This window comes from Bubalus kerabau, chromosome 20 (assembly GCF_029407905.1).
Source record: "Bubalus kerabau isolate K-KA32 ecotype Philippines breed swamp buffalo chromosome 20, PCC_UOA_SB_1v2, whole genome shotgun sequence".
NCBI lineage: Eukaryota > Metazoa > Chordata > Mammalia > Artiodactyla > Bovidae > Bubalus > Bubalus kerabau.
In genome coordinates, this window is record NC_073643.1 from 14,638,663 (window position 1) to 14,663,376 (window position 24,714).

Here is a 24,714-nt window from a genome sequence, read left to right on the forward strand (position 1 = left end):
GTAAAGGAACCAGAGATCAAATTGCCAACATCCGTCAGATCATAGAAAAAGCAAGAGAATTCCAGAAAAACATCTGCTTCTGCTTCACTGACTATGCTAAAGCCTTTGACTGTGTGGATCACAACAAACTGGAAAATTCTTCAAGAGATGGTATTACCAGACCACCTTGCCTCCCTCCTGAGAAATCTGTATGCAGGTCAAGAAGCAATAGTTAGAGGCAGACATGGGACAACAGACTGGTTCCAAATTGGAAAACGAGTACTTCAAGGGTGTATATTGTCATCCTGCTTATTTACCTTAGATGCAGAATACGTCATGTGAATTGCTGGGCTGGATGAAGCACAAGCTGGAATCAAAATTGCTGGGAAAAATATCAATAATCTCAGATATGCAGAAGACACCATCCTTATGGCAGAAAGTGAAGAGGAATTAAAGAACCTCTTGATGAAAGTGAAAGAGGAGAGTGAAAAAGCTAGCTTAAAATTCAACATTCAAAAAGCTAAGATCATGGCATCTGGTCCCATCACTTCATGGCAAATAGATGGGCAAACAATGGAAACAGTGAGAGACTTTATTTTTTTGGACTCCAAAATCACTGCAGATGGTGACTGCAGCCATGAAATTAAAAGACACCTGCTCCTTGGGAAAAAGTTATGACAAACTTATACAGCATATTAAAAAGCAGAGACATCATTTTGCTGACAAAGGTCCATCTAGTCAAAGCTATGGTTTTTCCAGTAATCATGTATGGATGTGAGAGTTGGACCATAAACAAAGCTGAGCGCTGAAGAATTGATGCTTTTAAACTGTGGTGTTGGAGAAGACTCTTGAGAGTCCCTTGGACTGCAAGGAGATCCAACCAGTCCATCCTAAAGGAAATCAATCCTGAATATTCATTGAAAGGACTGACGCTGAAGCAGAAGTTCCAATACTTTGGCCACCTGATGTGAAGAACTGACTCAATGGAAAAGACCCAGATGCTGGGAAGGATTGAAGGCAGGAGGAGAAGGGGATGACAGAAGATGAGATGGTTGGATGGCATCACCAACTTGATGGACATGAGTCTGAGCTCGTTTCAGGAGTTGGTGATGGACAAGGAGGCCTGGCGTGCTGCAGTCCATGGTGTCTCAAAGAGTCAGACACGACTGAGTGACTGAATTGATGTAATTGGAAACAAGGGCTAAAAAATAAGAAAGCTGGTAGCCACTGACCAAGTTCACTGAGGACTGATTGCTACAGAAGTTGTTGTGTGTCTTCCTGTGCTGGCTGCTGGAGAAGTCAAGGGTCAGAGTCCTGTTATCATATACGGTCTGGCTGTTGTCCATTTGTATTCAGTCTCTCAGCAGTTCAGCTCTACTAGCTCCTTCCGCAGCAGGGTCCATCTCAAATGTGCTTTCATTTCAATTTTCTCACCACCCTCCCACATTTCTGAAAGGACTAAGAAAAGATTTAGCCTGAGATCCTTGGGAGAGTCAAATAGTGTTTTTCCAGGGTATTCACGTTCCTTCCAAATTACTCTCTTCCCCTTCTGCAAGAGAGAGTGCTTCTTTTTTTCCTCTCTTCCTACAGAGTAGGAGCTCCCCCTACATTAAGTCCTCTTTTCCGTCACCCTTAGAAATGTTTCTGTTCCGAGCAGGATCCACGTTTCTGTCTCCTGGAGCCAGAAGCCTGTGGGCTCTTTCTTAAAGGTGGTGGTGATGCTGGTGGAAGGGGGAGTGCCGAGACCAGAAACACCTTCCAGCACAGCAATCAGCCTACAGATTCTTCACTTCTGGAAGGAACTTTAAAATACATGAAAATTCAGGTCATCTGGTTAACACACATCGGTATGAATATTCAGCATGCATAGAAGTCTCTGAACAGTTTTGAATTGTGAATGTGGTGTAAACTTTCCCTGACATCTTCGTTCATTCAGTACATATTTATCCAGCACTTTCTTTGTGCTTGGCTCCATCCAGGGCACTTGGAGATATTTGAGAACAAAGCAAAGAGCCCTGTCCTCCTGTAGTTTACATTCCAGAAGGGGGAGGCAAACAATAAACAGGAAACAGAAAAAGAAAGTTAATAGTGTGTTAAAGGGTGACAAGGCCTATGGAATAAAGAAAATGCAGAGCAGGGTAGGGAGGATCAGGCAGAGGGAAAGAGGGCGGCTTCATCTATCTCCTTTTCTTTGGTGAGGCCTGCCTTTGCCATGTCAATAGCAACCTTATTGCTAAGTCTCAGTGAATAAGATCAAGACAATTAAACCAACCCTCAGGGTTTGAGTATTGTTATGAAGGAGATGCACGCTCACACAGAGAGGGCCCAGGCTAAGTTTGTGGGTATTACTGCTGATTTTATTAATCCTTAGCTTAGCTGCAGGCTGAGTCAGCTGCCAAGGATCTGAACTGATTTGGGATTCAGAGAAACAGTGTATCTGATTTGGCTATAGAAGTTATAACCAACTCTGGGCTTCCTCTTAGGGACTCAATTTATAGTAAGAAAAATCCTAACAGGAGAGAATCACAAATCAAGACTTTGTAAGTCAGTAATCATCATATATGCCTGTAAAATAATACTGTTATTATCAGTACCTCTCAGCAGCAACAGGATCCCTTATTAGATGCCCTAGTCAGTGAATGACAAATTTTCTATTATTACATCTACATTGTCCTTCCAAGATAGAATTAACTTGACTACAGAAAGCAGCAAAGCCTTTTAAAAGCTGTTATTTAGTAGCAAACAAATAGCTGTATAATAAAACATTAACTGTTCTAAAAAAATGGAAATAGTTCTAAAAAAAGAAAAATACTATACTAGAAACAAATTCTTTTCTCTGCATTTCTATTTCTATTTAGTCCAGTATGGAGCTGTTTCATAACTCAAGATATACATTTGGTCATAGGTTTTTTATTTTTTTAATTCATCACTGAAGAGCAGAAAATTCAATATTTCCAGTTTGAAGTTTTTCACCTGCCTTGAGTTGTCAAAAGATGTGAGTGTATCCTTAGCCCATTCAGGTCCATCTTGTTCCCTCATTCAACAAACAAACTAGATATGTGTCATGGTACTCTCCACTCTTGACATATCAGGGTGGGGCTGTTGAGGGCTGGTCCTGTGCGACTTGGTTTGTGTAAACTTCTGGGTGAATATAAGTTTTCACTTCTCTAGGATAAATGTCCAAGGTGAAGGTACTGGGTTGTATGATAGGTCTGATTTTAGGCTAGTTTTCTCTTTGATAGGCAAGATGCAGATTTATTAATATAGGACGATTGTGAGAGATGCAAGCCAGCAGGCAAGGGGGGCTCTGCCCCAAGATTAAGTTGGCTGTGTGTGTGCATGGGTGTTCAGTTGTGTCTGACTCTTTGTGACTCCATGGACTGATGCCCGCCTGGCTCCTCTGTCCATGGGAGTTCCCAGGCAAGAATACTAGAGTGGGTTGCCATTTCCTCCTCCACTGATTTTAGTTTTAAAGCAAATAGCCAAACTCTTTTCCAGAGTGGTTGCACCATTTTACATTTCAACCAGCAATGCCTAAGTGATACGATTTCTCTGTCTTTTCCCCCAGCATTAGGTGTCACTGTTTTTTATCTTACCCATTCTGATAGGTGGGGCTTCCCTCACCCCTCAGTTGGTAAAGAATCCGCCTGCAACACAGGAGACTCTGGTTTGATTCCTGGGTTGGGAAGATCCTCTGGAGAAGGGATAGACTACCCACTCCAGTATTTTTGGGCTTCCCTTATGGCTCCGCTGGTAAAGAATCCACCTGCAATGTGGGAGACCTGGGTTCGATCCCTGGGTTGGGAAGATCCCCTGGAGAAGGGAAAGGCTACTCACTCCGGTATTCTGGCCTGGAGAATTCCATGGACTATGCAAAGAGTCGGACATGCCTGAGCAACTTCCACTTTCGCTATTCTGATAGGTATGTAGTGATATCTTATTACAGTTCTACTTTACAGTTTCCTAATTGCTAATGATGTTCAGCATCTCTTCATGTGCTTATTTGCCAACTACATATACTAATATCTTGATATCTTTTGCCCATTTTAAAAATTGGCTTATTTGGGGGTTTATATTGTCAAATGTTGAGAGCTCTTTACATATTCTAGATACAAGTCCTTTGTCAAATGTTATATGTCAAATGTTCCAGGTGCCCAGAGGAAACAAAGATGTGACGTGGTCCCAATCTCAGTGCGTTTCCAGTCTAGTTGGGAAGACTGGAGATGTATCCAGATAACTAATATTACATAACAAGGGCTAAGTGGCATTGAAGAGGGAGAGATACATTTTTTGGAAAATCTGATAGCATGCTTTGGCTGATAGGGAAGTAGTAGCTGAAGGGTTCTCCATTTCTATGCCAGAGAATGCCACAAAACAGTATAGAAATTTCCTTTATAAGCTAATTTTTACCCAGGTTAAAATTTACAATTTTTAGATAACTAACATATATTAAATCTCATCATGTGCAATTTCATATACACTGTGTCAATTAATAACAATCTTATATTAATTAATTACAATTAAGGGCACTGGAGAGGATTACACTATACCTTACAGGTAGAAATCTGGGATTCAGCAAAGTTAAGTAACTTGCCCAAGCTCACAGACAGCAAATGGTAAGGTCAGACTGGCACCCTGGTCTTGTGATTCTTTTAATTCTACCCAGAATCTTCCTGAGATATGTCCTTTCCTACCAGTATAAACTCATCAATCTTATGGCTAAGAAATGGACTGTCTGATTCACATTTTAAAAGAAGATGCAACACATTTCCTTGGTGCACAAAAGTCAACGAGCTTTTCTTGATAAAGGACGAATCCATTAAAACTCTTACAGTGGTCAAGATCACGCAGAAGATGGAAAAGCAAGCTTGGCTGCTGAGCCATGAGGGGCAAAAGAAGAGATAGACATTGCTGGAACTCAGTAAAGTTTTGCTGGATAACAGCTCAGGATGGAGTCATCAAGGAGGTAGTATTTCAGGTCATCTTGTTATCAGTTCATTGTTAGCCAAATCATCTTCAAAAGCCAAACCTTTCCTGGGGAATGTTTTTAAAAGTTCAACAAGAGCTCTGCTCTGGTGAAGAACTAAAGCCATGCCTGTTTCTGACCTGAAAGTGAAAGTGTTAGTCATTCAGTCCTGTCTGACTCTTTGCCTCTCCATGGACTGTAGCCCACCAGGCTCCTCTGTTGATGGAACTCTCCAGGCAAGAATACTGGAGTGGGTTGCTGTTCCCTTCTCCAGGGGATATTCCTGACCCAGGGATCAAACCCGGGTCTTCTGAATTGTGAGCAGATTCCTTCCCTTGTGGCTCAGCTGATAAAGAATCCTCCTGCAATGTGGGAGTCCTGGGTTTGATCCCTGGGTTGGGAAGATCTCCTGGAGAAGGGAAAGGCTACCCACTCCAGTATTCTGGCCTGGAGAATTCCATGGACTGTATAGTCCACGGAGTCACAAAGAGTCAGACACGACTGAGCGACTTTCACTATTTACCATCTGAGCCACCAGGAAAGCCCCAAAGGACAACAAATAGGGAACTGGGGCTCTTTCTCACACATAATGTCTCTGGATATCCATCTGTACTTTCTTCCTGTTTTATTTGTGACCTTGCCCAAATCACTGAACTATTCCGTACTTATTTGTCTTTCTTTTAAAATGTTTATAACTTAGGGAAGATGTTAGGACCTTGATTCTGAAACAGTCTGTAAAGAGGTGAATTTACATATTAGGTCAGTTTTGCAAACACCTGTATGACATCAAATAACCTTTGAAGCCAGCCCCCATTCTGTCATGACGTAGCTACTGGCAGGCCATATGTGGAGAGTAATGCTTTCACATTCTACATGCTAAACTTTACCCTGCTAGCCTGGGATCCAGCTGCAGAAGCAGAGGTCTTCACAATGTCTGCACATAAATGAACATGAGCATTAGAGAGATTGAGAGGCTGGGAGATAAGGGTGACAGCGAGTCTTGTTAACTTTGTATTCATTTGCACCGTTAAATTTTCGTACCACTCCCAATGCTAATTAAGCACAGATAAGTAAAATTATAATTGAATGTAAATAAAATAGAAACAAAACACAAACTTTCTTTCACTTTACTAGTTTGTGGGTAAATAAAATCGGTTTGAGAGAGGAAACCCAATCTTTAGAGAAAACAACTCCTTTATCTTCCAAGTTCCCTTCTTACAGGTGTTTTTGGGGGGCTGCTGGAAACAGGTCAGCAAATGAGCCGTCCATTTCTACTGCGCAAATTTACACGGAGAGAAAAGGCTCAATCCATGGTCCTGAGAAAAGATTCCCAGGGTTTTAGGAATCACCCATGTAGCTTTACTCTGATAAAACTACTTCGTCAGAATAAAGGTCTTTCGCTGCGACTTCCGTCCTGCAGCGAAAATTCATAAAATAACAGCCGAGTTGTTGGGGCTGAGGCAGTCCGTCTTAGTCCGGGTCCTGTGCCCTAATGGATGCAAAAGCAACGAAGCCCTGGCCTGGAGGGGAACCTTTCAACTCCCAGTCTCTTCTGGCATCTGGAACTCCAGGCAAGAGCCCAAATGCAGTCCTCACTGGCGGCAATCGCTGGGCATCCTTCGACAGTGCGAGCTCACTAACCCTGCGGTGCGGCAGCTACGGGGCTTTGGGGTATTTGGGAACGCAAAAGCCTTGGCTCAGAGAGCCAAGCGTCAGACCAGTCAATGCGTGTTGAACGAGCGTCGCTAGCGCAGTAAATTCAGGAAAGAACGAAAGGAACCCAGACCAGCGGATGGGTCACCACGGTGACTTTCAACACCCGGGCACTGTGAAGTGAGGAAGAGCTGCGTTTGGAGACCCGTCGGCTTCGGTGAGGCTGGGAAGGGAGGGCGCCCACACTCTGGAAGCCACGCCAGGCCGGGATTCGGGTGACCAGTCACTCGGAGGTCAGGGAGGGTCTGGTCGCCCGGGCTGTAGGGGCAGGAAAACTCTTATTTCACGGTTGGGAATGACCTGGGGTCTATCTGGGAACTCTGTGGCCGAGGCCTCAACACCGCACTAGGCTGGTGAGCGAGGGGCACGCGGCTCAGTCCCCAGCGCGCAGCCCGAGCCCCGCCTCCTGCTGCGCCCCGCCCCGCCCCGCCCCTCCGGCGCGTGCCGCCTGCGTGCAGGGAGGAGGGCCTGAGCAGCCCGCTGGGCAGGCACCCTGGCCCCAGCGCAGGCGCGAGCACGCGCCCCCCTCCCGCCTGGTGCCCCGCACGCGCCCCCGCTCCCAGCGCCTCTGATTGGCCATCAGCCCGGCCAGCAGGTGTCGGCTGGGGCTGCGGCCCCGCTGGCCCTCGCTGCCTGCGGCGCGGGCGCCTCCCTCGCACCCGCTACCGCCGCCGCGCTCCCGCCTCCCGCGCCTGCTCTGGGCTCCCGCTGCGGCTGCGGTTCTGGCGGCCGAGCCCCCGCGGCGGCGCTGCAGCTCATATCACGCCGACAGACCCGCGCCCCTGCCTTGCTGCTCGCAGCTTCCTAATCCACGCGGTGCGCTGCGGCAGGTGCCCCAGGCATCCCAAAGCGCCGTGGCCTGAGCCCGGAGGCCATCGATGACCCCGGTCACGTACCTACTCTAGCCCGGCCACCCCGTGTGAGTACCATCCCCTCCTCTCTGGCAGCTTTGCGCCATTCTGCTCCTTATGTTGCCGCAACTTCGGGGGTGGGTGTATGGAGGTGTTTCTCATGTCCCCGTAGTACACCCCGTGCGTGTCCTGAGCCAGGGCCCCCGGGCACGGCCAGTCAACCTCTGCGGAGGGGCATGGGCGGCGGCATCAAACTTGCTAGGGGGTCGTCACAGAATCTGGACCACCTTTTTCCCTGCCGGGTCGGAGCTCAGCTCAGCGTTTCCTTCGAGGTTTGCGATTCCACTGGCCACGTAGCTCTTGGGCTGCGGTTCACCGCTCACCCACTACGCTCCTTAAACCGTCAGGTAAGCGCCGGGAGCAGCCCAGCGTGGCCGACTTGATTCTTCCCACTCTTAATTTCTGTAAAATGGGACTAATCGGGGACTTGCTCAAGGTCATGGCCAGTGCACAGCCTAAGAACCGGAGTCCATAGGAGTCTGGCAGCGTTCTCGGACTGCTTGGGGAGGGTTGGCTGTTGCAGGTCTGGGGGTGCTCACTTCAGCTTCACCCCCCACCCACGTCTCCTTCCTGCTCCCTCCCCTTCAACTCCGCCGCTTTTGGAGAAGTCAGGAGCCAATTCTAAGGTATCCTTCAGAGGTTAGGAGGTAGCCGAGGAGGGCCTATGGGGAGTGCAGAGCGGTCCCGTGTTGGAAACCCAGGGACCTGCAGCATTAGCAGCATCCCCTCCGTTCCCTGTAACTTAATTTACTCACGACCCCGCAGAGTAGGGGAATTTGCTGGGTGCCTGAAAATTCCCCTGCTAGGGTCAGCCCTGTTCCGTTTCCTTCTCCCAAATAAACCCTATCCCCAGGGTAAGTATCTGAGAGACTCGAACTGCACACACCAGTCTGGGTCCCGGGACTTCCTAAGAGAAGCTGTAGGCTCTGCGCTGGGCTCCCATCTGCTCTTGGAAAATGCTTTACGTCTGGATTATTTCTGCCCACTTCACTCCCTACCCCTTGATCTGGATATTTCCCACTTTCCCAGGGGAAGGCGGAGCCTAGTCTCAGAATGAATGTAAATATCGCTACACAGCTCCGGTGGGCTGTGTGGGCGGTTCTCAGAGCTTTGGGTGGAGGAAAGGGTCGCCACTTCTCTGTTGACATTATCACCCTGTCCCTCCAACTCAGTCTTCCTTGCCCCACCTCAGGGATAAGATGACCACGTAGGTAGCTTTGTGATATCTGACAAACATCTTGGCGCCTCAACTTTTAAAATCTATACAATGGAATAATTCTGCCCCCCCCCCTTTTCCCAAAGTCGCTGGAGTTCAGGGTACCTGATAGATGTGAAAGTAAAAGGAAGACAGTCCAAGAGGATCTGAGCTGTAGATGGAAATGGGGATGATTTAAATATATTTCTCAGCAACTTTGGGATTGTATTCATAGGTCTAAAAATGCTTGTTTCCTGACAAATTCAGTTTAAGACTTTGAAAATACTACTTTCCATCTTCCTGTTGCTAATTCCTTGTCTGGCCATGGACAGCCCCCTCTTGCCTCATTAGCCACCCTCCCCTCCCTTCCTGGCTATCCACCACATCTGTGGTTTGTCTCTATGGGCTGAAAGCTGGCTGCCCTCTGTGGGTCTGGGGGATGTGTCTGGAGTTGGGAGTGGAGTCTGGTGGTGGGGCAAAGCGTGTGTGTGTGTGTGTGTGTGTGTGTGTGTGTGTGTGGTGGGGAGAAAGTGCTGTTTCTGTGGAGATGGTGTGTATCTCTGCGGCAGGATTCTCTTGGTGGTCTAGGTGTTGTGTGTGGAGGCGGAGGGGGAATGGTCTGCTCCAGGATCTGAAAAAGTCAACTGTTAACCACCCTCAGCAATTAAAGCTAACAGTGGTATTGATTGTGTCCTGTCTCCTTCCTCCCTGTCCAGAGGGACAGAAGGAGAGCTCATCTGTGGCCATGGGCCTTAGAGCAATTGATACACAGACTGAAGTGCCTCGTGGAGAACTAGGCATGCCCCTCATTTTGCCTTCCTGGTTATTATTGTGTTTGTCTCAAAGGCAGGGTAAGGAGAGTTGACTGAATGGTCAGATACTATCATCTCAGAAAACTGCACAGATCTGAAGACTTTCACAAACTGAACACACCTGTGTGACAAGTACCCAGATTAAAACCTAGAATATTCCCAGCTTCCAGATTATCCCCTGCAGAAACTATCAGTTACCTTCCCCTGAGGGTAAATCACCATCCTGCTTAGTTTTGTCAGATCAGTTTTGTTTTTTATTCCTATTAGTTATCATTTTAGTTTCAAAACCCCTCGATGGTTTTCACCTCCTTTTTTAAAAATATATGCAAACCAAAGGTGATTATACCTAAGCTGGTCCAAAAAACGCGAAGGAAGAATTTGGTCTTAAGATCTGGGTGGAATCTGATCTGGTTGCCCCCGGACAATCTGATCATTAGTTCTTGGATGATGTAACAATCCCAACCCCATATATAACAACAGTACTGACTGAGGATGGTTTATTCATAGAGCGTATTTGACTAATGCAAATCCAAAATAGTGATAATAAAATGTGAATGAAGAAAAGATATGAGTGAACTCATTTGACATATGAAAATAGAAGTATTTTGAATTCCTCAAGTTAAAATGTGGTGAAGCAGCACCGAATTGCAAGACTGAGCGAATCATGAGCTGTTTGTGCTGTTGCCGCATGGGGGCGCCACACTGGCGGGGTAACTGACACGCCCACCATCCTTTCGGAAATCCTCAGGAAGGAATCCCAGGAATAAAATTCCTCAGGATCTCCAAAAGTATCTCCAAAAGTGACTTACAAATACTGTGTTTTTTCCTGTATCTGGCAGACAGGCCTCCTCTCTGGTGCCTGCTACTAAGGCCCTGAATAGACCCCTATCCCAGCTTTTGAGAAAGAGGACTTGTGGGTTAGAGGCAGCTGAGTGTTGGAGGTGAGTGGACCTGAGACACTATTGCCTTCTCTCTAATACTGTGAAGCTGCAGTATGTCCTTGGAATTCTAAAGGGGTCAACCAAAAAGCTAACTTAGGTGCGTTGTGATCCTTCTGGTCTCATTTCGCCCCAGAATTCTTCCAAGGGTGTGAGATAAGGAGTTCTTTATCTTGAGTCAGGTAGCTCTCTTGACAGAGCACTGTCTGTGGCGAACTCGGACGAATCAATAGGCCTGAGTGTAGCAAAACGGCTGCTAGAAAAAATGCCCTGTGTTCCACAGGGAGGGGGCCAAGTCACAGGGGAAACCCCCTGGGGCTGGGCGTGTTGGGTCCAGCTGTGAAGAGGGCTAAGTGGACCCGTTTAGCTCCCTCCTCCCATCCACTGCCTTTTCACCATCAGTGTGACTGAGACTCTGCTCAGAAGACCTTGTTCATGTGATGGCTGCTGTACCTTTGATTGCTGAGCTGTGGAGTGTTTGCATATGCTGGACACTATGCATGTATTCACTTACTGTTCCAAACAGGAGGAAAGTGATGTTCTCATTTTATTGATGAGGGTACTGGGCCTTGACAATTAAGCACTCCTGAGTTTTTGAGAGCCAGTCTCTCAGACAGCTTCCCTAGCTGAGTTGTACCCTCTGCAGGGTGAGAGGAGTCTTGCATAATTCTCCTGTCCTCTCTGGCACCTGGTATAGCAGGTTGTAACTTCTTGTTACAGCTTCTTGTAGTAGCTTCTTGAGTCCAAGTGTGGGATTGCCATAAATAGAAACTTCTCGCTGAGTGAGGGGGAAATCCACACGGTGAAGGATGGGGATTTGGAGCTGAGTCCATGCAGCCTGTAACACTGAGGCTAAGTGTGTGCCTGTCAGAATGTGTAGCCTGATTTTGTGTTTAAAATTTTATGTACACGGAAATAAGACTCACAGATGTAAAAACCCAAACTTACAGTTACCAAAAGGGAAACTGTGAGGGAAGATAAATTAGGAATTTAGGATTAACAGATACATAAGTGAAAGTGAAGTGCTCAGTCGTGCCCGACTCTTTGTAACCCCATGGACAGTAGCCTGCACCACGCTCCTGTGTCCATGGGATTTTCTAGGCAAGAGTACTGGAGTGGGTTGTCATTTCCTCTCCAGGGAATCTTCGCGACCCAGGGATCAAACCTGGGTCTCCCGCATTGTAGACAGACGCTTTACCGTCTGAGCCACCAGGGAAGTCAGGGAAGATACATACTACTATAACACAGAATAGATAAACAGCAAGGACCTACTATTGTATAGCCCAGGGAACTATATTCAATACCTGTAATAACCTATAATGGAAAAGAATCTGAAAAAGAATATATATATATATATATATTTGTGTGTGTGTGTATGTGTCTGTATAACTAAATCACTCTGCTATACACCTGAAATGAATACAACATTGTAAATCTACTATACTTCATTTATAAAAAAAGATGCTCTCAGAAGAACTCCATGTTTACCTGGAGGATTGAAGGTGGAAGGGAGAAATACATAGAGGACTATTTGTGCCCATCCTTTAATAAAATGATGTATTAAAAATTAAAACAATAAACAGGGACTTTCTTGGTGGTCCAGTGGTTAAGACCCCGTGCTCCCAATGTAGCAGTCCTGGATTCCATCCCTGGTCAGGGAACTAGATCCTACATGCCACAGCTAAAGATCCCGCATGCCACAATTAAAGATCCCGCATGCCACAATTAAAGATCCCGTGTGCCAGAGCTAAGACCTGGTGCAGCCAAACAAATAAATAAAAATAAATATAAAAAGCCACAAACAGACACATTATAAAAAATTATAGGTTTCCTTGGTGGCTCAGTGGCTCAAGAATCTGCCTGCCAATACAGGAGACACAAGTTCAATCCCTGATCCCAGAAGCTCCCACATGCCACAGAGCAACTAAGCCCGTGCCCCACAACTACTGAGCCTGTGCTCTAGAGCCATGTGCCGCTACTACTGAAGCCCATGCAGCCTAGAGCCCATGCTCTGCAATGAGAGAAGCCACCTCAATGAGAAGCCTGCGTACCACGCCTAGAGATTAGCCCCTGCTTACCGCAATTTGAGAAAATCCCTTTTGCTATTATCAAAAGTATTGCAGGGGATATTCTTGATGGGCTCTTGTAGAAATGTACAGGAGTGTGTCTAAGGTATATATCCCTAGGAGTTGAGTAACTGGATGATAGGCTGTCCTTGCATAAGCGTCTTGCTGTTACTTCAGCCCTTTGAGGCTTTGCAAGTTGCCCTTTAGAGCTGCTGCATCACTTTACACTCCCACCAACACTGTCCTGGAGTTCTTTGTATGCCTGTCTCTTTGGCTATGCCTGACATTAATTAGATGTTTTAATTTTGGTTATTTTGATAAGCCTGAAATGTATTTCACTGCTTTTCTTTTGCATTTCTCTTAGAGAGCTTTTAAAAATGTTTTGATTTCCAAGTTTCTTTTCTATACATCACCATTTTTTAGTAAATAAAACTTTTAGATCTTAAAACTCATTTGACATTTATATTTCTGTACTGTGTGAGGCAGGGATCTAATGTTTTCCTTGTTGAAAACCGTTACCACATTATCACTGAATATTTAACTATTTTCTCATTTATTCTGTTGCCACCTCTGCCATATACCAACTTTGGTTATTTTTTTTTTCTGGATCTTTTTCTTAACTCTGTTCTGTTCTGTTCTATTAATCTTTCTGTGATTCCTGAGCTAATATCACTTTCATTTAATTATTAAAGTTTTACAATAAATCTTCCTTTCTTAGCCTTTTTCTTCAAAATTGTCTTGGCTATTCTTGATCCTCTAGGTTTCAAATGAGTTTTAGGATCTATCCTAAATATCATTTCCTATGAAAAATACTATTATCACAATTTGGTAAAATAGAAAATGAAAACGCGTTCTCTTGTTTCTTTTTCTTCAAATATGGTGCTAATCAAGCTTTTTTATTTCCCATTATTTAGTCTGAAATTTTGGTCCCCATCTTAAGTGGGTTTACTCTAAGTAACTCCTCTGTGGTACCAAAGATCCTTGAATAATAAGGATCAGATGAATATAATTCTTTTAAACACAAATGAGAATTTTTTTAACTCAACAAAATGTGAGCAGCATTAATGTCAATGATTATTCTTCTGTGTCTTTATTTTTATCCTCTTAATAATCCATTTCATCTGTGTACTGTAATTTAGTCAACAAAATCATTCTTTTAAAACATTAAGTACTTTATACTTTTTAATTATAGCCTAATCTTGGCACGTAATCTTTGCACGCATTTTTGTTTTCTTAGGATGAATTATTTTGTCAAAATTTACTTACTTTTCTTTAAAATTTGATACATATTGCCAAATGACCCTCCAGGAAAGTGTATAAATTTGTGTTGCCACTGCGAGTGTCTGAGTGGGCCAGATCCCCAGGCCTTGTTAGTGAGAGACATAATTATTCATCAGCTTTGTTAATTTCATAGGCAAAGGGAAACAAAGAATCTTATTTTTACTTTGCTTTTCTTTTCTAGTGGGACAGAATATACTTTCATGTTTATTCATGGCCCACTTTGCTACAGAATTTTCCATAAGGGTGGTTTCTCTTTTACTTTCTGTGAAAGAATCTTGCATTATCACTTAGTGTTTTTGAGAGAACAATTGGATTGTTTTATACAGATTATGTTCATATTTTTTAACTGTTAAACATCATTCCATTGTATGAAAATACTGTTTTTACCAATCTGTCTCCTCCATGATGGATTTTAGCTTGTTTCTGTATTTCTTCTGTGGCTATGACACAGATGTGTGCAGTAAATGTCTTTGAAATGTATTCATGCACACCGAAAGAAATTCTTGAGAATGTATGCCCAAAAGTAGAACAGAAGGGTCATATTTATAATATAAACTTACATATTTACATATGTAATATATGTATATTACATATTTATATATAAACTTGACTATCTGGTGCCAAATTGCTCCCCAAATGGTTATACTCACTTAAACATCCCTAGCAGGGTCTATGATAGTATCTGTCACTTTAAGGAAATAATAATACTAGGGAAGTAGGAACAAAGATGCTAAACTGAAAAGTATGTATATGTGTTTGTAGTATATATAAATATCAAGTTCATTTAGAAATCTCAGAGTTCTTTTTTACCTTTTCATTTTGAATCCTGCATCATATAAATGATTAAGTATATGTCATAAACATCATGTAAATATTTACCTGGCTTAGGAGACGAGTTTAAAGGTGAGTGATTCTTACAGTGCCATTATTCGGGGCAGTCTATAAAACGGGGTGAGCACTTGACAACCAGAAAAGCACCTCCGCCCAGCTCTTTGCCTCTCCACCCAGGGCAGGTGCTCTAGCCTTCATCTCCTCTTTTAAAATTCCGAAGACCTTGGTTGGTAAGCCTGAGATAATAATGTACCATTAACACCCTGTTGCTAATGACCTTACGTGATCGGTTACTAGTGACCGTAAGACCAGAACAGCCTGAAAACACCAGATGGTTCTTGAGGAAAAGGCTCAAAGACAGATTTATTTGGAGACGGGCTGGTTACTTTACTGCCAGAAACCTCGCTCACTTCGGACTTAACTCTGAGAATCAATTCCACGTTTATGTAGAGAGTCAAAAGAGTTTTGATGAAACTGCCTAAAATAAATGCTGTTTGGAAACCGCTTTTGGTGTTGTATTCAACCATGTGTTATTTGCCCCCATTACCTTCCCTAGGTAAATATGAGTTAAATTTTTTGGTGTATGTTTATATATCATCAGCTGAGAAAAGAAACCCACTCCATGGTAAGTCCTTTTGTGGCTATGATTTACAGCATAATGCCACCGATGTGACAGATATGTGATCTGCAGCTGGGATGCACAAATCCATCCTGTGGGCTGACAGTTTAATCTCACTGAGCAGACACTTGGGAGAAGGACACAAGAAGGTGAGAGAGGGGAAGGGGGTTGCCTACAAGACAGAGGTCATGGCCCCCTCTAGATCCATGTTCCCAGGATCTAGTGTGGCTATTTGCCAGAGTCTCCAAATAATCCCACACTGACTCATGGCTCAGATCATTATTATCCTATATAGTTCTCCCTTTTTGGTATGAAATTTAACTACCAAAAGTATAGCGGGTCATTTCCTAGGCTTGGAAGCCTGGATGTTCCTGGAGAAAAGGAAAATGACCCAAGCCCCTTTACATAATTTTTTTTCTTCCCCTGAAGTAGTCCAATCTGCATAAGCAGTGCTTCCAGCCCCAAAGCTCTTCCTAACCTCCCCATGAAAACCTTTGTCTCAATCATCACTTTACTTTATCTGTGTAGCTCAGCCTCTGAGAATCTGGCAGGTTTTGTGTTTGTGTTATATAAATGTGGTTTTGTTGTTTTGCTTTCTTTGAAAAGCAATTTATTGATCATTAGGGACTTTGATTTACTAGAATGACATGTAAGCAGAGTATCTGAGATTCATCTCTTTCTTTTATGGCTAATTAGAAGAAAAATTTTAAATGCTGTTTTAATGGAATCCTTGTTGAAAACCTACTGGAAATCCGTCAGTGGGTCTTTCAGCTCCACCCACGGTTCAGTGAAGGTTGGGTGCCTCTCCCAGGACTGCAGATCTTGCAGTCTGGGTGCCTGCCACCCCCACCCCCATCCTCTGTGCTCCCAGATCTAAATCCTTCCTCCCACAGCTTCCAGGTACCTGATGCTTGTTCTTTCCACTGCCACCACCCCGGCTTGCTGCCTCAGTTCCCCTCCCCTCAGACTGGTGCTGGTGGTGGATGCTGAAGTAATGCTAATATTTCCCCTTCTCTTCCATAAATGATCCAAAAGCAACAAGGAGAATGAGAGAACCAAATATCACTTTTGGCAAATTTGGGAGATGGTTGGAAGATGGAAGAGGGGCCAGAAAAAGTGAGATCAAGTTGGGGTGCATGGGGAGAGGCACGGAGATGTGCCCTGCATGTTGTCAAGAGCGCTTCTCGGGAAGGCGGGGGCTCTCCTGGGGCACCACACTCAAGTGCCTTCTAAGCCCCAGTTGGGTGATGCCACCTGGTCCATCTCACCAGGGTTGTTACAGGCTCTTTTCAGACTTTACAAAGAAGGAACTTTTCACCCGTGTCATTATTTTTCATTTTATTTATTCTCTGTCCTCATCCTTATTACCTTCCTTATACTTACTTTGCTTTATTCTTTTTCTCATCTCTTAAATGTACATGCTGCTGCTGCTAAGTCACTTCAGTCGTGTCCAACTCTTAGCGACCCCATGGGCTGCAGCCCACCAGGCTCCTCCGTCCATGGGATTTTCCAGGCAAGAGCACTGGAGTGGGGTGCCACTGCCTTCTCCATAAATGTACATGGTTACTCATTTAATTCCAGCTTTTCTTCTTTTACATGTATGCATTTAGCACAATAAATTTCCAAGTATTGCTTTAGCCATATTTGTATTCCACATGTTTTGTTACTGTTCACATATAGATTTTTAACATTTTCATGATGATTTTTTCTTTGGGTTATGACTTTTTGTAAGCTTTTATTTCAATTTGTCTTTTAATTTCCAGAACCTGTTAACAATTATTTTTTCTTTAATTCTATCTTTATTCTAGTTTAACATTTTTAATAATATCTACTTTAATTTTTTATTTTAGATAACATTTTAAATTTTTTCATATTTTTTATTTAAAAATTTTTTCTAGTTTAAATATTTTCTGTTTTAATAATGATTAGAGAATATGATCTGCATGATTCCAATTCTTTGAAATTTGAGACTTGTTTTGTGGCCTGGCACATAGTTTTCACAAATGTTCTATATTTCCATGAAGTTATTGGTTTGCAGCAATCCATATATTTTCACTAGCTTAAACTAGTTAATTGTGGTATTCAAATCTTCCATCTTCATTACTCATTTTTTTGAAGTTTGATTAGTCAGTTACTGAGGGAGAAATATAGAGAATTTTTCAGTTTAATCTTATGCTTTTTCAGTTTTTGCTTTGTATTTTTTGAAGTATTATGTTATTAGATACATTATAGTTTAACTTTTTCCTGGTCAGTTATGAAACAAACCCTCTTAATCTCTAGCAATGTTCTTGTTTCTAGATCTGAGAAGAACAAATATCATATAATATCACTTATATGTGGAATTAAAAAAAATGAAACAAATGAACTTATTTACAGAACAGAAATAGACTCATAGACATAGAAAACAAACTTATGGTGACCAAAGGGGATACTTTCAGGGGGGAGATGAATTAGGACCTCTGGGATTAACAGATACACACTATCAAAACAACAAGAGTCTACTGTATATCACAGGGAACTATACTCAGTATCTTGTAATAAACCAGAACCTGAAAAAATATATGTGTGTGTGTGTGTGTGTAAAACTGAATCACTTTCCTCTTTACCTGAAACCCTGTAAATCAACTATACTTCAATAAAAAATAAATCATTAAAAATAGACCTGTTTCTAATAGAGGTATACCAACTTTCTTTTACTTAGTACTTGCCTTTCTTATCATTTTCTTATCCTTTCACCATCAACAGTTCTGTACATTTTTATTTCACTTATACAAACAGAAACAGTTATAAAGAGCATAAAGCAATAAAATTTGCTTTATTTTTTCAATCTGTAAGTTTTAATGTGAAAGTTATGTTCATTTACAATGCTGCTATTAATATGTTTGGATTTACCATTTTACTTTGTTCTCTTGACCTCTTTCATTGTCCCACTTTTAATATACTTGGTTATTTTATCTAATAGCTTCTTGTATTAATTTAGATTCTCTTTCCTACCCCACATCACATTTCCCTCATCTCCACAGTCAAAAGCTTTACACTCTATTTCTATTTACTTGTATTTATTATATGGTAATTTTAGCGTATATATTTACCTTAACAAAATACAAACTAAATCAGTCATTCTGTCCTCCTGAGCAAGTCAAGGACTTTATACTTAAAACTCTGATCACTCTGCACAATTTATATGTTAACACTGGTGTTTTAGTCAGACTTTTTAAAAACTCCATCTATTTATTTTTTCCACATGGTAAGCGATTTGTTGACAGTATGATTCCACTTGTCTTCCAGTTTTCATTGGTTCATTTTAAGAATTTATCTAGTGGTCTGATTATTGTTATTTTGCAGTAATCTATCTTTTCATTATGGGTGATTCGAGTTCCCTTTCTGTGTATTCGTTGTTCTGAGTTTCATGCTTCTCTTTAATTATCTCCCTCAGGATTTTCTGGACTTCATTCATGTGAGAATTGATGTCTAATTCATGTTCTGGAAAGTTCTCAGTCATTATTTCTTTGAATATTGCTTTTCCTCATTCTCTGCTCCTGGAACTGTAATTAGATATGCGGAATCTTTCTCCTACATCATCTGTGTCTTTTAATCTCTGTTCCACATTTTTCTTCCTTTCTCAACGCTGCGTTTGAGTTGTTATTTTAGCCCTGTCTGCCAGTTCCCCTCTCTTCTCTGTTCTGAGGAATAGACAGAATTTTACCATAAAGTGGTGCCCCATTGAGCCTACACAAATAAGACTTTTCAGTGGTCGGCCTGTTGGCATCTGTGCCGATTTTGCCATTCACGTGGCCTCACTATTCTGTTGTTGTTCTTCAACTAGATGCCTGCAAATGTGTCTCAGGGGCCTTAATATTATTAACCTTAAACGTAGTCATTTTATTTCTGGAAATCTACCTGAAGGGGGAAAAATCCTTAATGTGGAAAACCCTTTACGCACAGAGATGTTTATCATAGTTTTCTATGATGTAGTCCAGAATGGAAATTAAACCAGAGGTTCACCACTAGGAACAGGTCAACAGGTATATCCACTTGATACAATATAATGGAGCCATTAGGAGTGAGACTTGAAAGTGCTCTTGCTAACATGAAAAAAACAAATACTGGAGATAAAAGAGTTTAGCGGAAATGAATGTATAGCATACTTCTCTGTATAATAAGATATAAATGACAACAGTCCTTACAAAGAGTGGGGGAAATGAGACTTAAATGAACCAATGGGTTAGCACTAGTTGAACTTGTTTGATGATGTCAGGTGATTAATTTTCTTCTATGATATTATCATATCTTTCAAATGTCCATAAATGGGAATTTGAGGTACTGAAAACTACACAAAAGCCCTAGAGGAAAAAGAATGAGGTGGGCAGACACTGGTTAGAGGTTCTTACTGATGAATGCCTGACTGGGATTATTCCCCTTCAATAAGTGTTTTGCAGAATCGAGGGTCCAGAAGCAAGAGACGGTAAAGAGATGGCTCAGGAAAAGGGCCCTGGCCAGACCAGGTTGAAGGAGTACATTGTTGGAGACCCTGTGTCCCATCCCTGGCTGTGGAAATTTAGAGCAGGGCCCCATGCTTTATTTCTGGTTTCTCCTTTGGCATTTCTCTGGGTCCCTATAGGGACTAAGCCGTGTTTGCTGACGTTAGAATCAGTGGGCAGAGACTACAGCAAATTCCATTGGCCATATTATAGAATATTTCCACTGTACTTTTAGTGCATTACCTTTGGAGTTTTGAGAAAAAAAATGAAGACAGTTTGGCTGGGAAAGTGTGGAGAAAAGGGAACCCTCTTATACCTTGGTGGGAATGTAAATTGGTGCATCCACTGTGAAGAATGGCATGGAGGTTTCTCAAAGAACTAGAGTTGGCATATGATCCAGCAGTCCCACTCCTGGGCAAATATCCAGACAGAACTATAACTCAGAAAGATACATGCACCTCTGTGTTTGTATCAGCAGTATTTACAATGGCCAGGACACAGAAACAACCTAAATGTCCATCAGTAGATGAACAGATGAAGATATGTGTGTGTGTGTGTGTGTGTGTGTGTGTGTGTGTGTGTGTGTGTGTGGTAAAATATTACTTGGCCATGAAAAAGAATGAAATAATGCCATTTGCAGCAACCTGGATGCGCCTAGAGATTATCATACTAAGAAAAGTAAGTCAGAAAGACAAATACCATATCACTTATATGAGGAATCTAAAATATGACACAAATAAATTTATCTATGACACAGACTCATAGACATGGAGAATAGATTTGTGACTGCCAAGGGCGAGATGGGTAGAGGAGCGAAGGACTGGGAGTTTGTGACTAGCAAATGCAAACTATGATGTATAGAATGGACAAACAAGGTCCTACTACATATACAGGGAGCTATATTCACTGTCCTGTGATAAACCATAATGGAAAAGAATATGAAAAAGAAGATATGTATAACTGAGCCACTTTGCTATACAAAAGAAATTAATACAACATTGTAAATCAACTATACTTCAATAACATTTTTAAAAATGAAGACAATTCGTTTTCCATTTCTATTCAGTTTGAATTAAATACCCATGGGCATTACTACTCAATGCTCAACTACCTTCCCTGACATCCTTCTCAAATGCTGAACCACTTTATTTAAAATAAAGCAGTAGCTTTTTGGTTATCTTCTGCTTTAGAGTTCTGGAATCTTGTCTATAGATTTCTAAAACACACCTTTAATTATCTTTAAGTATCTAACTTTAATTAAAAAGAAGTATATGTCTCTGAACCTCCTGCAGATGGGAAGACGGATTACTTAAGTATAGCTGGGTTGGTGAAACTTGCCGTGGAGCAGGCTAATGTTAAAGATCATTAAACAGTTTCCCTCCTGCCATGGTGTTGAATTGTAGATTTCTTTTTTTTTTTTTTTTTTTTTTGCCTAGAGCAACTTTGCTCTCTTTTTTAATCTCTCCAATAGGACATTATCTAGGATCAAATCTCTTTTTAATGTTATTGCTTATTTATCTTTGACTGTAACCACAGTTTGAAAGGCCTACTAGCTGAGCACAATATTTCATTGTAAGTGTTTCTATTTGAAACTATTTTCATTTTGAAAAATGTACACTGCAGTCCAGTTCAAACATTTATTTCAACTTTCACTATATTGAGGCTTCAAAAAAGAAGAAAGAAACCTATTTATTCCACTTGGGCCTTGGGTCATTGCAGACACCACAGCATTCAAAAAGATCAGATCAGAGAGGTGTTTTGAAGATCATCTAGTTCAGAGGTAGAAAACTGGTGGATCAAAAGTCATCGGTAGATCTTCCCTCGAGCTCACCAGGTGATGTGATACATCAGTGAGGTGAGTGCATTCCATGGATGTAAGTCCATGGCCAAACTTCATTTGCTGTAAATGAGTTTCTTGGTCAATCACAACATGCTGGCAGAGGGGGGGGAGCTGTGACCCCCAAGTATTCTGTAAGTGATGGGTAGAGGTGGAGGCAGAGATGGGAAGAGCATACATATGTGGTCCAGGAAGGACTCACTACCCACTCCGTGACGGAAGGCCTAGTGTATCATTGCCAGCAGGCGGGTGACTGGATTCCTCCCCTCCATGTCCAGGGGGGCGCTAAGCCCTGGTCTTTGCTGTCAGGAAGATGTGTCCCCAGACATTGGTGACAGGCAGATTAGGCCTGCAAAGAGGAAGTCTGTGAAACTGTACCCATGGATAGCCACATTGTTGGACCCTCCTGCCGTGTTCATTGCATACAAGGACTCACTGAATAAACACAGGGGAATAGCCTTCCTCACCTGTGACTGAGAACTTCTGCAGAGATATTCAAATGACATCACACTTGGGTCCTCAGAAAGGTCTCCACACCCCTCTTCCTCAGACCTCCTTCTCACTGATCTCCCAACTCTGCTCCCTCCTATGCTGCCGTTCTGTTGGCTACTGTCTGTGAATTGATGTCAGGCCCATTCTTCCAGACACCTCGTGGTCCAAAGTGGAAGATCAATACCCAGCTTGAAATCCTGCCCACCAGCAGGATGACCCTCACTGCTATCTTTCAGAGCCACCGAGAGTGGGGCTGTAACGCTACAGCTGTCCACTTCCGGTTGGTGTCAGTGATTCTTTACAGACTCATCCATGAATCCAGACTGAGGCTTTTCTTCTTACGTTGGTTGATCATCAAGAACTTCTTATGAGGATGTAGGTGTGGACTGAGGGAGCGGCGGCAAAGCAGCAGACACAGATGGGGAGAAGTCCGAGTTACCTGCTCATGCAACTTAAACCTTCTGTAACTGATTGGGTCTGATTTCTTATATAGCATTTCCACTTGACAGTGGGTCCATACTGTTCATGCAGAGCCTAACAAGAGGATCAAAGCTAGCTTCTCCTGGGCACATAGTCACTTGATGTCCTGTAGTTAGGCATTCAATACCAGGGCCTGGTAGCCAGCAGGAGCTAATTCTCAAACGGAGACCAGTTACTGTGGAGGAGGGTGGCGCTCTGCTCTGACACTCTTGAAAGCCTTTGTGGTGCTCCTCCTAGAGCTTCCCGGAGGCCCTGGATGGCATCTCTGTTTGCTGTAGGCACTTTGATGCCATTGGATCTGTTGGGTCCTGCATAAACCAAGAGACAGCCTCTGGCAGTACTGCCTGGCCTTGCAACAGAGCCATCTCTTGCTCTGGGCCCCTTTTGAAACTGGATGATGACAGTAAATGGCTGAGAGCAGCATACACGTATGTTTCCACGTGTCATCTTCAAAATCCAAATTCTTTAAGATGTTATCTCCATTTCTTTGTCTTCCTTTCGCCTATTGAGACCATTGTTCATTCATGTATAGACTATATCTTTGAGTTTCAAAGTCCTTTATCGAGTTTTAGACACTGAGTAGGCATTTTGGATAATCTTAATCTGGCACAAAGTAGCTGGCACTTACTAGCACCCCTTGTGGTAGGACCTGGTGAGATTTGGCAGGGGTTCTTTTTGATAGGCTGCTCTCAAATCAATCTGAATGTTGAGTTTTAAGCCAACTAAGATCATGGCTTCTGGTCCTATCACCTCATGGCAAATAGATGGGAAAAAGTGGATACAGTGGCAGATTTTATTTTCTTGGGCTCCAAAATCACTGAGGATGGTGAATGCAGCCACAAAATTAAAAGATGCTTGCTCCTTGGAATAAAACCTATGACAAACCTAGACAGTATATTTATAAGTGGCGACAGTACTTTGCCAACAAAGGTCCTTATAGTCAAAGCAATGGTTTTTTCCAATAGTCATGTATGGATGTAAGAGTTGGACCATAAAAAAGGCTGAATCCAAAGAAGTGATGCTTTCAAATTGTGCTGGAGAAGACTCTTTGGACTGTAAGGAGATCAAACCAGTCAGTGCTAAAGGAAATCAACCCTAAATATTCATTGGAAAGATTGATGCTGAAGCTGAAGCTCCAATACTTTGGCCTCCTGATAGAAGGAGGTAAAGACCCTGATGCTGGGAAAGATTGAGGGCAGGAGGAGAAGGGGGCGACAGAGGATGAGATGGTTAGATAGCACCACCGACTCAATGGACATGAGTTTGAGCAAATTCAGGGAGACAGTGAAAGACAGGGAAGCCTGGTGTGCTGCAGTTCATGGGGTCACAAAGAGTCGGATGTGACTTAGCAACTGAACAACAACAGATCAATCAACAAACCAAGGCCATCAACTCATGAGTAACCCCTGAGCATGCCACTTGTGACAGAGGACAGAGAAGACTGGGCTCCCCTTAGATAGTTATAGTCCAGATGCCGATGAACCCCATGGCAGGGCCCAGCCTGGAAAGGCTGTGTGTACTCGTCTTTATTGCCAAGAACAGCAAAGCCTGCCCCTCCTGCCAGATGCCATCTTGGGAAGGAGGGAGAGGGAAGGAGCTGCCCACTGGGAGTTGAACTTTGACCTGCCTGAATATTTTCCAAGAGGAAAAAGTTTAACCTAGGAATAAATAGGCAGCTTTGAGTCATCGTCTCTGTTTTCTTCTCAACTTTGAGCTCCCACCTAGACCACGACAGTGGCTTCAGCTGCCTGCCTCTGTGCCTGTCCATCTCCACCCCAGCTTCCCATCACTACCTAAGTGATCCTGCTGCTGCTGCTTAGCCACTTCAGTTGTGTCCGACTCCGTGTGACCCCATGGACTCTAGCCCACCAGGCTCCTCTGTCCATGGGATTCTCCGTGCAAAAGTACTGCAGTGAGTTGCCATGCTTTCCTCCAGGTGATCTTCCTGGTCCAGGGATTGAACTAGGTCTCCTGCATTGCAGACAGATTCTTTACTGCTGAGCCCAAATGCTGGATCTCGGGTTGCTCGCTTATTTAGAACTCTGCAGTGACTCCCAGGGCCCTCAGGAGAAGTTGACGCTCTTTAACACGGCTTTGCAGACGCCATCTGCAA

General features: G+C 43.0%; 1 protein-coding gene and 1 long non-coding RNA gene across 6 annotated transcripts in view; one reads left to right on the forward strand and one right to left on the reverse strand.

Annotated features, from left to right (window-relative positions):
• The window catches only part of LOC129634932 (uncharacterized), a 241,709-nt gene that overhangs the window by 138,030 nt on the left and 78,965 nt on the right, over positions 1 to 24,714 (reverse strand). The window lies entirely within an intron of this gene.
• The window catches only part of MYRIP (myosin VIIA and Rab interacting protein), a 224,643-nt gene continuing 207,093 nt past the window's right edge, over positions 7,165 to 24,714 (forward strand). The window contains exon 1 of the mRNA XM_055557436.1: positions 7,165 to 7,577. The gene's annotated coding sequence lies outside the window, so the exon portion shown is untranslated. The remainder of the gene's footprint in view (positions 7,578 to 24,714) is intronic.